The sequence below is a fragment of the Chlorocebus sabaeus genome, chromosome 19 (assembly GCF_047675955.1).
Source record: "Chlorocebus sabaeus isolate Y175 chromosome 19, mChlSab1.0.hap1, whole genome shotgun sequence".
Classification (NCBI taxonomy): Eukaryota; Metazoa; Chordata; class Mammalia; order Primates; family Cercopithecidae; genus Chlorocebus; species Chlorocebus sabaeus.
Genome location: NC_132922.1, coordinates 32,565,019 through 32,579,539, shown reverse-complemented (window position 1 = coordinate 32,579,539; position 14,521 = coordinate 32,565,019).

Here is a 14,521-nt window from a genome sequence, read left to right as displayed (position 1 = left end):
TCGGCTCACTGCAACCTCCGCCTCCCGGATTCACGCCATTCTCCTGTCTCAGCCTCCCCAGTAGCTGGGACTACAGGCACCCGCCACCATGCCTGGCTAATTTTTTATGCTTTTAGTAGAGACAGGTTTTCACTTTGTTAGCCAGGATGGTCTCGAACTCCTGACCTCATGATCCGCCCGCCTCAGCCTCCCAAAGTGCTGGGATTACAAGCGTGAGCCACCGCGCCCAGCGAATTTTGTTTTTTTTAAAGACAGAGAGATTCCAGACACAAATGGCCACAAGTTGTATGGTTCGGTTTATATGAAGAGTTCAGAGTAGACAAACCCATACAGACAGAAGTCACACGAAGACAAGCCCATAGTGTAGCCTGGTGAGGGCCTGGAGGTAGGGGACTGGAGGAGTGGGAGGGGCTGTCAAGGCCTGCGGAGTTTCTTTGGGGTCTGGAAATACTCTGGGACTAGAGAGTGGTGACGTTTGCTCATCCTTGTGTATTCACTGAAAAACCATTCAACTGTGCCATTGAAATGGGAAACATTCCATGGTATAGTGCAAAAGGTAATACATGAATAGTACAATAAATTATATCTCAATAAAGCTGTTATATTTTTTTTACAAAGCAAAGTTGTAGCATTTGCTTCAAGGAAGCCTGTGGCCCTGCACAGAGGCGAAGGTGGGCAGGGGCTGCCAGGGGCAGGGCTGCAGAGAGGGCAGCGGGAGAGGCAAGGGGTGCAGGATCACGGAGCTTGCCACTCATGTCCAGACCATAGCAGGGCAGGCCTAGCACCGGGTGCCCAGGCCCATGGGAGAGCCCACCTGTGAGGGCGCCTGTGGGAACAAGGCTGGCCTGAAAGTCACTGGTTGCGTATGACAATCAGTGAAACAACTGAGATTCACAGGAGCTCTGTAAACACTAGTGTCAGGCCTCTGAGCCCAAGCTAAGCCATCATATCCCCAGTGACCTGCACATATACATCCAAATGGCCTGAAGCAACTGAAGATCCACAAAAGAAGTGAAAATAGCTTAACTGATGACATTCCACCATGGTGATTTGTTTCTGCCCCACCCTAACTGATCCATGTACTTTGTAATCTCCCCCACCCTTAAGAAGGTTCTTTATAACCTCCCCTACCCTTAAGAAGGTTCTTTGTAATTCTCCCCACCCTTGAGAATGTACTTTGTGAGATCCACCTCCTGCCCACAAAACATTGCTCCTATCTCCACTGCCTATCCCAAAACCTATAAGAACTAATGATAATCCCACCACCCTTTGCTGACTCTCTTTTCACACTCAACCAGCCTGCACTCAGGTGAAATAAACAGCCGTGTTGCTCACACAAAGCCTGTTTGGTGGTCTCTTCATATGGAGACACGTGAGACAACTAGGAAGCAAGTCTTATGCTCAGCTGGGGACTCTTGGCAGGTGGTTACCCTGAGCCAGCTGATGGCTTTTTTTTTTTTTTTTTTTTTAAAGAGACAGGGTCTTTCTGTCTGTTGCCCAAGCTGGAGTGCAGTGGTGTGATCACAGCTCACTGTAGCCTTGAACTCCTGGGCTTAAGTGATCCCCCTGCCTCAGCCTCCCAAATAGCTGGGACTACGGGCTGGACTGCACCTAGTTAATTTTTTAAAAATATTTTTTTGTGGAGAGAGGGTCTGTCTGTGTTATCCAGGCTGATCTGAAACTCCTGGGCTCAAGTGGTCCTCCCACCTTGGCCTCTCAAAGTGCTGGGATTCAGGTGTGAGCCACTGCCCTCAGTTGTGGATTATTTTGAAAGAATGATGCCCCGCCAGGGCCAGAGGATCCAGGTGGGAGTTGGCGGCAGGGGAGTCCTCAGGGAGATGGCCTGGATGGGAGGTGAGCGCCGGGGACAGAGGGTTGGGCTCTGTTCTCCAGCTCAGGAGACGGGCCGGAGTGAGAGGGCCAGACTTGGGCATGTGGTGGGGACCCAGCTGCTGGGCGCCCCCGAGGTTGGGCCGGTCACCAGGGCCTGCCACTCCCAGTGAGAAAGCAGACAAGAAACAGACCTTTGCGGGTAGAGAGGCTGCTGTGCTGCCCATTTGGCCCCCTGGGGACACTGCAGTCAGACCCGCTCAGGACTCCTTCTGTTCCCCCACTTGCCACTTGCACTCATTCCCAGCAAGATCATTGTTTCTCCTCAGCCGTGAGCATGACATAGGAGCTCTGGCAAAGTCTTTTTGTTTGTTTGTTTGTTTGTTTCTGCCATGTGCCTCTTACCTGGACTCCTGAAATATTTGTTTCTCTGCCAGAAATGGGACTCCCTGCATTCATTCTGATTTGTTGCATTTTTGCTGCTTGCCCTATAGCCACTTTTACTGATATATTTGCTCTGTCTGCAGGCAAAGGAATTCATTCCCATTTGTTTAATTTGGGGCTTGTCCTTCCGTTATCTGCTGCACCAAACCTGGGCCGCTGGGTATATAAATTCCCTCATCGGTACTTTCTCCCCTTAACCACTCCACACTGCCGTTCACAGATCCTACTTGAGTTCTATTTAGCTATGTCAGTTTATTCATTTTTCTCAAAGCTAGTAAAATGCGATTGCAGTTCCTGAAGTTAAGATTGTCTGCCAGATCCCAGAACACGCCACTATTTATGTGAAAGCAATCACACTTCACCACTTCATCATTTTCAATGCACATGTGAGGAAAGGTATTTAGACGCCCCCCCATCCCTGCCAGATTGTTTCCTGCTGAGACCAGCTCAGCTGGGGAGACTCTAACCCAGTGGTGCTAGAGGAATTAAAGACACACACACGGCTGGGCACAGTGGCTCATGCCTGTAATCCCAGCACTTTGGGAGGCCGAGGCAGGTGGATCACGAGGCCAGGAGATTGAGACTATCCTGGTTAACACAGTGAAACCCCATCTCTACTAAAAATACAAAAAAAAATTAGCCGGGCATGGTGGCGGGGGCCTGTAGTCCCAGCCACTTGGGAGGCTGAGACAGGAGAATGGCGTGAACCCTGGAGGTGGAGCTTGCAGTGAGCCGAGATCGTGCCACTGCACTCCAGCCTGGGCAACAGAGCGAGACTCCGTCTCAAAAAAAAAAAAAAAAGAAAAAAAAAAAAAGACACACACAGAAATATAGAGGTGTGGAATGGGAAATCAGGGGTCTCACACTCTTCGGAGCTGAGAGCTTCTAACAGAGATTTACCCATATTTATTGACAGCAAGCCAGTGATAAGCATTGTTTCTTTTTCTTTCTTTTTTTTCTTTTTTGAGACAGTTTTGCTCTGTCACCCAGGCTGGAGTGCAGTGGTGTGATCTCCGCTCACTGCAAGCTCTGCCTCCCAGGTTCATGCCATTCTCTTGCCTCAGCCTCCCGAGTGGCTGGGACTACAGGAGCCCGCCACCACGCCCGGCTAAGTTTTTGTATCTTTAGTAGAGACGGGGTTTCACCGTGTTAGCCAGGATGATCTGACCTCGTGATCCACCTGCCTCGGTCTCCCAAAGTGCTGGGATTACAGGCATGAGCCACTGCGCCTGGCCAGATAAGCATTGTTTCTATAGATTAACTAAAAGTATTCCTTATGGAAAACAAAGGGATGGGCCGAAATTAAGGGATGGGTTTGGCTAGTTATCTGCAGCAGGAGCATGTTGTTAAGGTACAGATTGCTCGTGCTATTGTTTGTGGCTTAAGAACACCTTTAAGAGGTTTTCTGCCCTGAGTGGGCCAGGTGTTCCTTGCCCTCATTCAGGTAAACCCACAACCTTCCAGCGTGGGCGTCATGGCCATCACAAACACACCATGGTGTTGCAAAGATTTTCTTTGTGGCCAGTTTTGAGGCCAGTTTATGGCCAGATTTGGGGGGACCTGTTCCCAATATGTCCCCCTTCTTTGATTTGCAAAGCAATAGAAGCAAAGGCAGCCTTGTCATGGTGAGCTACTTCTTGCAGGAGTCAGGATCCACATCTGCAGACTAAACAAACAACACAGATGAAAAGCACAATCATCATTGAAATCACAGAGCTTCCAAGTGTTTTTATCAATTTTAATGGGTTACTAGCCGCTCATCTGTCTGCAGCTCCTTCAAGCACTCCAGTTCCCAGCATTAAGGTCAGGTGTGCCTGGGATGCTTTAAATATTTGTTCTTTTAATTTTGCAATATCCAAAGACAAGTTTGTAGAACATCCTTCTAGATGCTTTTTAAAAATTATTTCCCAAATTTTGATCTTATTAAGAGCTATTCATAGTTTCCACAAATCCTTATGTTAAGCTCCTAGAGTGGGCCATATCGTTTGAGGTTGAGGTGCCACTGTACCACCATGGTTCCAGATAATGGGAACTCTTGCCACACTTCTTGCCATTTCTGCCATCTGACCATTTTGTTCAGACCAGCTGAACATAGTGTGGCCGTGGCACACAGACTGAGAGGTGCAATTTAAGCTAAACGTCCCCTTAGGGGACCAATCAATAATGATTCCATAGGAATCGTTGCGCAGCACCTCTGCCTGTTCTGCAATGCAATCTTCCCAGACAAGTACATTCATTACTTCTGGCCAGGTTCTGTTTTGTTTAGAAAGAGGTTTTTAAGGGCGGTATGCCTCAATTATAGGAGCAGATTCATTATGGTAAACACTGAGATCAGAAAGTATGTGTAACTGTGTCATAGAGTGATTACATCAGGCATTATTGCTGGCCAAGATTGATAAATATGCCCAATAAGTGTAATTGTTCTCTATGTCAGCCCTTGTTGAAGGAATACTCACAGCAGTGGTGGTCACCGCTATCATAGTTACCATTAAATTACTCATTGTGACTGGTCGTCCTGCTTTCCTCAGGTTTTCTTCTGCCATCTGTGACAGTTGCTTGATCTGTCCCCAGGTGGGTGGCTGTGTTCAACGGGTGTTGTTCGTGACAGTTGGGGACCTCCTCAGTGTCAGTCTCCACATGGCTGCAACTGGGGGGTCCTCAGGATCTGGCTCATGATAAGTTTCAGGTGTCTTGATAGTATCCAAATTGGGTGTTGATTTGGTCCTGGAGAAACACAGGCATAACCTCTACCCCAAGCCTATTTCCCAACTTTCTGTTATCAGATCTCTCCACCAAACCAGTTGTTCTGCTTCTCTCTCTGCAGCTGGTTTCTGTAGATGCTGTTGAGCTGCTGATAACATCTGGCCTTTGGGCAGGCTCAAAAAATTTATAGCTAATAATGCTAGATTCAATTGTGTATGGGCTGTCCTGTGATCCCTATTTCTCCCCATTTTTTGTTTTTGTCATCAGTTGTTTATCTGTACGAAATAGTAACTGAGCATTTTTAATTAACTGTGTGGAATGAACCATGTATGAAGAATCAGAATCCCATTAATAGGCATATTAAAAGCAGTCAACACCTCAATTATAGCTCCTTTTTGAGCTGAAGTTTAGGGCATCTGGAAAACTTTACTTTTTGAGCCAGAATAAGAAGCTTTACCATCACTAGACCCATCTGTGAAACAATGAAAACGCTTGGCAGGCTGCAGGTTGTTTACTGCAGGAATTGTAAATGCAAACTGTTCACAGTCTTGCTAAGCTAAGGGGATAGTAAAGAAACAGTCTTTGAAGTCTATGACTATTAAAGGCCAATTTTTTGGAATTATAGCAGGAGAAGGCAACCCTGGCTGTGATGCTCCCGTAGGTTGTATAAGTGAATTGATGGCTCTTAAGTCAGTTAACACTCTCCATTTACCTGACTTTTTCTTAATTATGAAAACTGGAGAATTCCAAGGGGAACATGTTGGAGCTATGTGTCCATTTTCTAATTGTTCAGTAACTAATTCCTCTAAAGCCTCCAGTTCCTCTTTACTTAGTGGCCATTGTTCTATCCAAATTGGCTTATCTGTTAACCATTTTAAAGGCACAGCAGGTTCTGGAGGCTTAACAATGGCCACCATCAAAAATAATATCCTAATCTTTGCCAGGACCTTTAACTTTCCACTTGAAGCGGTTTTTTCTTTCTTTTCTTTTCTTTTTTTTTTCTTTTTTTTGAGACAGAGTTTCACTCTGTCACCCAGGTTAGAGTGTGGTGGCACAATCTGGGCTCACTGCCAGCTCCGCCTCCCAGGTTCATGCCATTCTCCTGCCTCAGTCTCCCGAGTAGCTGGGACTACATGTGCCTGTCACCACGCCCGGCTAATTTTTTGTATTTTTAGTAGAGACGGGGTTTCACCGTGTTAGCCAGGATGGTCTCGATCTCTTGACCTCGTGATCTGCCCCCCTCGGCCTCCCAAAGTGCTGGATTACAAGCGTGAGCCACTGCGCCTGGCCGAAGCAGTTCTTTCAAATCTTGCAAATTTTTTTCTAGTCCCATATGAGGGACATACCCCATTTCATGCATCATATGTTGACTTTGAGAGCTATATAATTGTTCTGGAATTAGGACTTTGTTCCCCATTGTTGCAATAAATCTCTCCCCCATAAATTTATAGGTACAGAAGTTATAATTGGTTGAATAGTCCCAGGTTGTCCATTGGGCCCCTCACAATGCAAAATACGACTACTTTGATACACTTCAGGGGCTTTACCAACTCCAACTATGTTAAATTGAGAGGGTTGAATTGGCCACGCGGACGGCCAGTGCTGTAGAGAAATGATTGAAATGTCTGGTCCTGTATCTAACAAACCTTTAAATTTCTTTCCCTGAATAGTTATTTCACAGGTAGGACGTTTATCAGTAATTTGATTCACCTAATAAGCTGCTTTGCCTTGTTTATTTGTGCTTCCAAATCCTCCTCCTATTGGTTTAATTTCACTTTTCCCCACTCCCACATACGTCACGATCAGGAGCTGTGCTATGCACTCTCCTGGCTCTGCTTTCCAGGAAACAGAAGTAGATATAACAATTTCAATTTCCCCATTGTAATCTGAATCAATGACTCCTGTTTGTATTTGTACCCCATTTATTTATTTATTTATTTATTTATTTATTTATTTTATTATTATGTTTTTGAGACGGAGTCTTTCTCTGTCACCCAGGCTGGAGTGCAGTGGTGCGATCTCGGCTCACTGCAAGCTCTGCCTCTGCCTCCCGGGTTCACCCCATTCTCCTGCCTCAGCCTCCCGAGTAGCTGGGACTACAGGCAACAGCCACCATGCCCGGCTAATTTTTTTTGTATTTTTAGTAGAGACGAGGTTTCACCTTGTTAGCCAGGATGGTCTCAATCTGCTGACCTTGTGATCAGCCCACCTCGGCCTCCCAAAGTGCTGGGATGACAGGCGTGAGCCACCGTGCCCAGCTGTATTTGTACCCCTTTTAAATTTAAACTAGACCTTTCTAGAAGTAATCCTATCATCCCTGCTGGCAAGGGTCCACAGACTCCTGTTGGGACGTTTTGCAGGGGTTCCGCAAGCAGAAGGCTCACAGCTTTTGTGCAGTGTAAATCTACTGCGGCACTACTGGCAGTGGCAGGCGGCAGACGTTGTACGGGGGTGAGGGAAAGGCCTGAGCCAGAAATGCCCCAGTTTGGAATGGGCCCCTCACGGCATTTCCGGAAATCAGGTTCCCATCTTTATCAAACTTAGATTGACACCGATTAGCCCAATGTTTTCCTTTTTTACATTTTGGACATATTTCAGACTCAGCAGTTTTCTTTTTTCCCCTATCTGGCAGCCTGACTCGCTGATTTTTTCTACATTCTTTTTGTATGACCATGCTTCTCACAGTTAAAACAAGCTCCAGGAAACAGAGTATTTCCTTTATCCACTCTTAGTCCTGCCCTTGCCTGTGCCAACAAAGCAGCTTTATGCAGATTACCTCCGATACCATCGTAGGCCTTGATATAATCAACTAAATATGCATTTCCAAATTTAAAAGGAAAAGACTCAAATGTAGCTATACTATTTCCCTGTTGATCTTGGGGGTGTATTCTAACAGGGAACTGCCAAGACTCTATATCACCCTCTCGCCTAGCTTGCTGAATTCCTGCCTGAATAGAACTGAGAGTGGTTGTTTGAGGCACTGCTCGAGCAGTCACTGGGGCAACTACTTTTCACCCAGTGTCCTCTGGAAAAGAAAGATCTGGAGGGGCAGGCCACTCTTTTTCTTCAAAATAGTAATGAGGGGATGCAGAAGGGTAGGGATGAACTTCTCCCTCCTTTGCCACTTTAGCTTTAGCTGGCAAACAAACCTGCTCTGTAACCTCTTCTGTTACTTCGTTATACTCCCCTTCCTCCTCATCACTAGTGTGAAAAGGTTCCAAGGTGGAAGGAACCAGAGCCCACACTTGTCCCACTGTTACCCTGATGCTTCCGAGCTCCCTTTCTTACTCACCATGGGGATTGCTTTAAGAGTACTTGGGGGCCGGGCGCGGTGGCTCAAGCCTGTAATCCCAGCACTTTGGGAGGCCGAGACGGGTGGATCACGAGGTCAGAAGATCGAGACCATCCTGGCTAACACGGTGAAACCCCGTCTCTACTAAAAAATACAAAAAACTAGCCGGGCGAGGTGGCGGGCGCCTGTAGTCCCAGCTACTCGGGAGGCTGAGGCAGGAGAATGGCGGGAACCCGGGAGGCGGAGCTTGCAGTGAGCTGAAAGAGATCCGGCCACAGCACTCCAGCCTGGGCCACAGAGCGAGACTCCGTCTCAAAAAAAAAAAAAAAAAAAAGAGTACTTGGGTGTCCTCCAGCTTAGTTCCACTTTCTCCAACCATTGCTCCAGCAACTCTTCGACCTGGATTCGAGCCCCCATGTATGGGCACCACTTGCCAAGACCAGCTCAGTGGAGACCCTAACCCAGTGGCACTAGAGGAATTAAAGACACACACACACACAGAAATATAGAGGTGTGGAGTGGGAAATCAGGGGTCTCACAGCCTTCAGAGCTGAGAGCCTCGAACAGAGATTTACCCACGCATTTATTGACAGCAAGCCAGTGATAAGCATTGTTTCTATAGATTATAGATTAACCAAAAGTATTCCTTATGGGAAAAAAAGGGAGGATCAAAATAAAGGGATGAGTTGGGCTAGTTATCTGCAGCAGGAGCATGTCCTTAAGGCACAGATCGCTCATGCTATTGTTTGTGGCTTAAGAATGCCTTTAAGCGGTTTTCTGCCCTGGGTGGGCCAGGTGTTCCTTGCCCTCATTCCGGTAAACCCACAACCTTCCAGCGTGGGCATCATGGCCATCAGGAACATGTCACAGTGCTGCAGAGATTTTGTTTATGGCCAGTTTGGGGGCCACTTTATGGCCAGATTTTGGGGGGCCTGTTCCCAACGGTTTCCTTGCAAATTTGGGGTATATTCTGCTGACAAGCATGGTGTTCACAACCTTCCCATGCAGGAGCTACTATCACCGCTCCATTCTATGCAGGGAAGACTGAAGCTCAGGGAGGAGGAGGGACTTGCCCAAGAGCCCACAGCAATATTTGAAGCTGGGGTCGCTGTCCTCAGGGACATTTCCCTTTTCCAAGAGTCAGATGTGTGCTAGGTCCACGGAGCCTGCTGCCCCCCACCCCCACCCCAGGGAGACGCAGGTGGCTGGCACCAGGTGAGCCCGGGCTGGCATTGTCCTTAGGGCCTGCGGGTCAGGGATCAGGAATGTGGGAGCCCAGCTGAAGGGACCCATGCCCTCCAGCAATTGGAAGGGGAGGTGCCGATGGGGTTGAGGCCAGGTAAACACGTGCATCTTTGTGGTTGATGAAGTGGGATTGTGTGTGTGAAGGAGGAGGCAGGCTTGGGGTGCACGACCCCTTTGCTGGATGGAGCAGGTGTGAGCCTTGGGAAAGCTGAATGCCACGGTGACAGCAGCAACAGCACTGACCCCAGATGTTGTGGTGTCCCAGGCGTGCCCCACGTGGGAGCACGTGGACTGCAGAGGGAGACTCCAGGCGCTGGCTTTGTGCCAGATGGGGTTTGGGACTTCCTCCTTGGGGAAGTGAGAATGGTAATAATGCCCCCTCAGGTTACAGTCAAGATTCAGGGGGCTCCCGAGTTGTTTAGCACAAACTCCAGCCCCCACTAAGCACACAATAACCCAGAGCCAAGATCTCTCTGCCTGAGCAGGTAGTGGGGCGGGGGACTGAGAGGCTGCAGAAAAGCCTCAGAGCCTCAGACTCCCTGCAGGCTGGGAGAGACCCTGGGGAAGGTCGGCTGCTGACTTGGAGAGGTCGAGGCAGAGCTTGAGCTGGGCGGTTTACAGGTAGGGGTGCTCCCTGTGAGATGCCCCAGCTGGCATCAGTCTTGGCGCCCCAGACAAGGCTGAGCATCCCAGAGCCTTTCTGTAGGGTGGCTAGGTGCCTGTGATGGCCAGGCACCAGGGACCTCGTCAGGAGGGCTGACGGGTTCCAGACAGAATCTCAGAGGGCCGCCCCTTTCAGAGGTGGACGAGAGGTCAGAGGACATGCCACATGGGCTCCTGTGGAGTCAAGATGCTTAATGGAGCCACATGTCTGGTGATGCCAGGCCAACCAACCACCCACGATGGTTCACCCCATGGCCCAGCCACACCCTCTCTCCAGCCCGTCCAAGGCAGGACATGCGTCTGGAGTGGACCCGGTGACACCCTTGCTCAGATGGAGCTCTCCTCAGGGAGGGGTGCCTGGCCATCCCCTGAGGTCCCTCCAGCCCAACCTAGCTCTCTTCCCCAGGTGGGCAGTCCCCAGTGTGCAGGGATAAGCTTGTCTACTGTCCCCAGAGCCTGACCTGGCCTTGTGTGCCCTGCCGGCTGCCAGCACGGCTTGTAGCCTCAGCACTGACCGTGCCTCCCGGGCACCCACTCGAGGGCTTGGGGACTTGCCAGAGGCAGTGACAACTGAGCTGAGACAAAGAGGACCCAGACTGGTGAGGGAGAACCAGGGTCTCAGGGGACACAGAAGGACAGTCCATAAGGTCACAGGGAGACTTTGGCCCAGGAGGGTGAAATCAGCACCCCGGACTCACCCCCAAGCCTGCCCCACTCTAGCCAGGGCAGGGTCGGGGCGGGGGGCTGGCAGCCTCCACTTCTCACTTCTTTGCCATGGACACCTCCATGCCCCCGTCTTCCTCCAGCAGCATGGGAATCCCCAAGGGCCCCATCGGTTCCAGCTCCTGAACCAGAGGTCTCAGACTGCAGGCTCTGCTGGAGGCCCGGGCATGGGGGGATATCGGGGGCTCCCACCGGCCCCCTCCCAGGTGTCAGACTGTCAGCAACCTGTGCCTTCCAGCAGAGTTGCCAAGGTGAGTTCCCTTGGGTGGAAGATAGGGACAGACGGTGCTGTGTGTATCACAGCTGAAGGCTCCGGCTCTCCTCCTGTTTCAGAGCCCTTCATGGGCTTCAGGCCTCATGCAGAGCCTGTCTCCTTGGCTGGTGTGGGAGGCGTTTTATCCCCAGGTCTCAGCCAGTGGTTGCCCAGCAGCACGGTCAGAGCCGGGCCTACCTGGTTCCCTGGGCTGGCACTCTGAGTCCAAGGTGGCACCGTTGGGCAGTGACCCCTCCCTAAGCCCCCAACCTCTGACCTCCTAGGCACTGGCCCGAGCCATGGCTCCTGAAAAGAAAAACCTGGGGATCCTTCAATGTCCACCATAGGTGATGACGGGCTCAGAGCACCATGGGGTGTGCCCAAGATGATGAGCCCTCCCTGCATGTCAGTAACAGGGACACACATCCCTGATGCGCGGGGAGGGAAGAGTCTGAGTGTACGAAGCTGTCTGTCCACGCAGGCCACACGTGGATGGGGGGACTAGGACATGGAACGGAGGAAGACAGGACTTGGAGGACTCCCGTCTTATGTGGTAATGTCTTTGCATTGACCACTCTTGTATAAAGACTCACCATCATTTCTTGCAAAGTAATAACACCATGAGATAACGCCACAGTTTATCTCATAATGTGGATCAGTCAGGACCAACTGGAGACGAGCATCGCCCTGAGGCTGACCCGTAACAGGGGCCGCTGGAGCTTTGGGGAATTTGAGATTTCTTTAGCCAAGCCTGGGGTGCACTGTCAGGGAGTACCTCCAGAGCTGTTCAAGGTCTTTGTCTCCCCTCTGGAAAGGGCTCCGAGTGGAGTCAGCTGAGGGGCCTGTGCTTGCCTACCAGGTTGTTCCAAACGTAGACAGCCGGGCTCCCTGGCAAGCTCCCGGGTGCCCTGTGAGCAGCTCTGACGTCAGTGGACAGTGTTCCCAGTGACCACTGACGTCGGTGGTCGGTCCTTGTGCCCAGCATTGATTTTCCTTCTGCAGTCAAGCTAGGCTGTGTTGTTGGTACTCGCTGTACCTCCAGGTGCTGAGCAAGCTGACCTTGGCCTCCCTGGCCCCAGGGCTGCATGAGGCTAATCTCCTGTTACACATCCTGCCCCTCTGGCCCCGCCAAACCAGGGCACAGAGGAGCTGGCCCATGGCTTTCTTGAAACCATGCATTTCATTTCTGATTATAAAACTAAGGTGTGCTGGGCTGGGCGCGGTGGCTCACACTTGTAATCTCAGCACTTTGGGAGGCCAAGGTGGGGGGATCACAAGGTCAGGAGATTGAGACCATCCTGGCCAACATGGTGAAACCCCGTCTCTACTAAAAATACAAAAATTAGCAGGGTGTGGGGGCATGTGCCTGTAATCCCAGCTACTCAGGAGGCTGTGGTAGGAGAATTGCTTGAACCAGAGAGTCGGAGGTTGCACACTCCAGCTTGGTGACAGAGCGACACTCCGTCTCAAAAAAAAAAAAAAAAAAAAAAAAAGAATTATTCGTGATGGATCTACTCCAGGCCCTGCCTCGCCATCACTAGTCACAGAGCAACTCACAGCCAGTGCTCTCCTCACAGGGGTCTGAATGGCAAGGAGTGAACCCCAGGATTGCCCAGGACAAGTGGCAGCAACAGGGTGAGTTCCCAGGACGCTGGCAGGCTGTGTGTGGCTCCCGGCTCTTGGAGGGTGCAGGGATCCCAGGGAAAGCCATGAGATGCCTCCTGCACTTGTCCCACCAGCAACCTGCAGGGGTGGGTGGGATCAAGAGTGGCAGCAACTGCAGACACCCAGACATCTCCCCAAAAGAGCAGGGTGGGGGGCTCTGGGTGATGTTCTGGAGGGACAGGAGCAAGGAGGGAGGCCCAGGGCACCAAGGGCTTCTCATCACACAGGCTCTGTCCCAGCCACAGTGCTGTCCCTCCCTGAGCCCTGCATAGCCTCCGGCCCATAGGTGAAGATCCAGCCTCAGCTCCCTGCACGCAGCAGGCCCACCCATCCATCCATCTGTTCACACCAGGAAGCCCCGTCAGGTGGACGGCCTCTGTCCTGGCAGTGCCATGTTGCTGGAGGCATCTTCCAAGAGTCACCCAGCCCCACAGACACTGATGGAGGACAGCAATGGCACTTCCTGACAGTGACCACTATTCACCGAGTGCTCGGCAGGGGTGGGCGTCAGGGTCAGCCTCCACCAGGTCACTGTGGGAACAGCCCCCAGGACCCGCTGACCCATTTGATACATCAGGAGGAAAGCCAGAGAGCACGGCGCACTCTCCAGCTACCGTGGGGCCAGCACACTGTCCAGCCACCTTGGGCCAGTGAAATGGAAAAAGTTCCCCTGTTGCCCTTGCAGGGTGTGCGACAAGGGGAGTGGCTGGCTTCTTCAGTGCTCCGCTGCCCAAACCTCTAGGGGAGCTGACAGATGCGCAGGCTGGGGCTCCGACCCCACAGCAGTGTCTAGGGGTTAATGTTTACAGCCCCAGTGGGCATGTGTTACGGGGGCTCTTTTAGTTTGCCGTCTACAGGGCGACTTGTGTTAGTCACAGGGCTTTCTGTATCCTGGGGTTCTTGCCTTGGTGCCCCAGAAGACTCAGATCACATGTGGACTTGGAGAATGAGTGCAAGGTTTTATTGAATGGAATCCAGAAGGGGTGGAGTGGGAAGGTTTTCCCTGGGTGGGGCCACTGAGTGCCCAGGCTGTCCTCTGACTGCCCAGCCAAACTCCGCGTGGTTCTGCCAGTCGGTGGCCTGCCAGCATGCCGGTGCCTATCAGTGTGTTCATCTTGACGTCCAGCCGCCCATGTGCGCCTCTGTAATGTGCTCCTCTCCACATCCAGCTGCCTGTGTCTGCCTGCTAAGCTCTCGGGGCGGGGGGGGGGGGGGGGGGGGGGGGGTTTATAAGCACAGAATGGGGGCGTGGCAGGTCAGGGTGGTTGTGAGAAATGCGACATTTGGGCAGGAAATGCCTGTTCTCACCTATGTCCATGGAGTTGGAGCCCTAGTCAGGGACCACTCCCTCCTCTACCCAGCACTTCCCTTCCCCGCTTCCGTGTCATTTAAATGGACCACACTTTTCCCTTCCCAGCACTTCCCTTCCATATCAACAGCACATTCTCCAGCCACTGTGGGGCCAGCACACTCTCCAGCCACGTGGGGCCAGCAGCGGCTGGGTTCCAATTCAGGTCTGCACCAGTCCCTCATTCTTAAACCCCTGGGTCTCGGCTTGCCCATGTCCCAGCTTCCCCGTCTTGACTCCCAATGTCCCAGCCTCCTTGAGGTCTCAGTCTCCCTGTTCCAGGCCTCAGCCTCCCCTGAATCCCTGCCTAGCCCAGTTCCTACCTCCCATATCCCCTCCCCAGGTCTCTGCTACC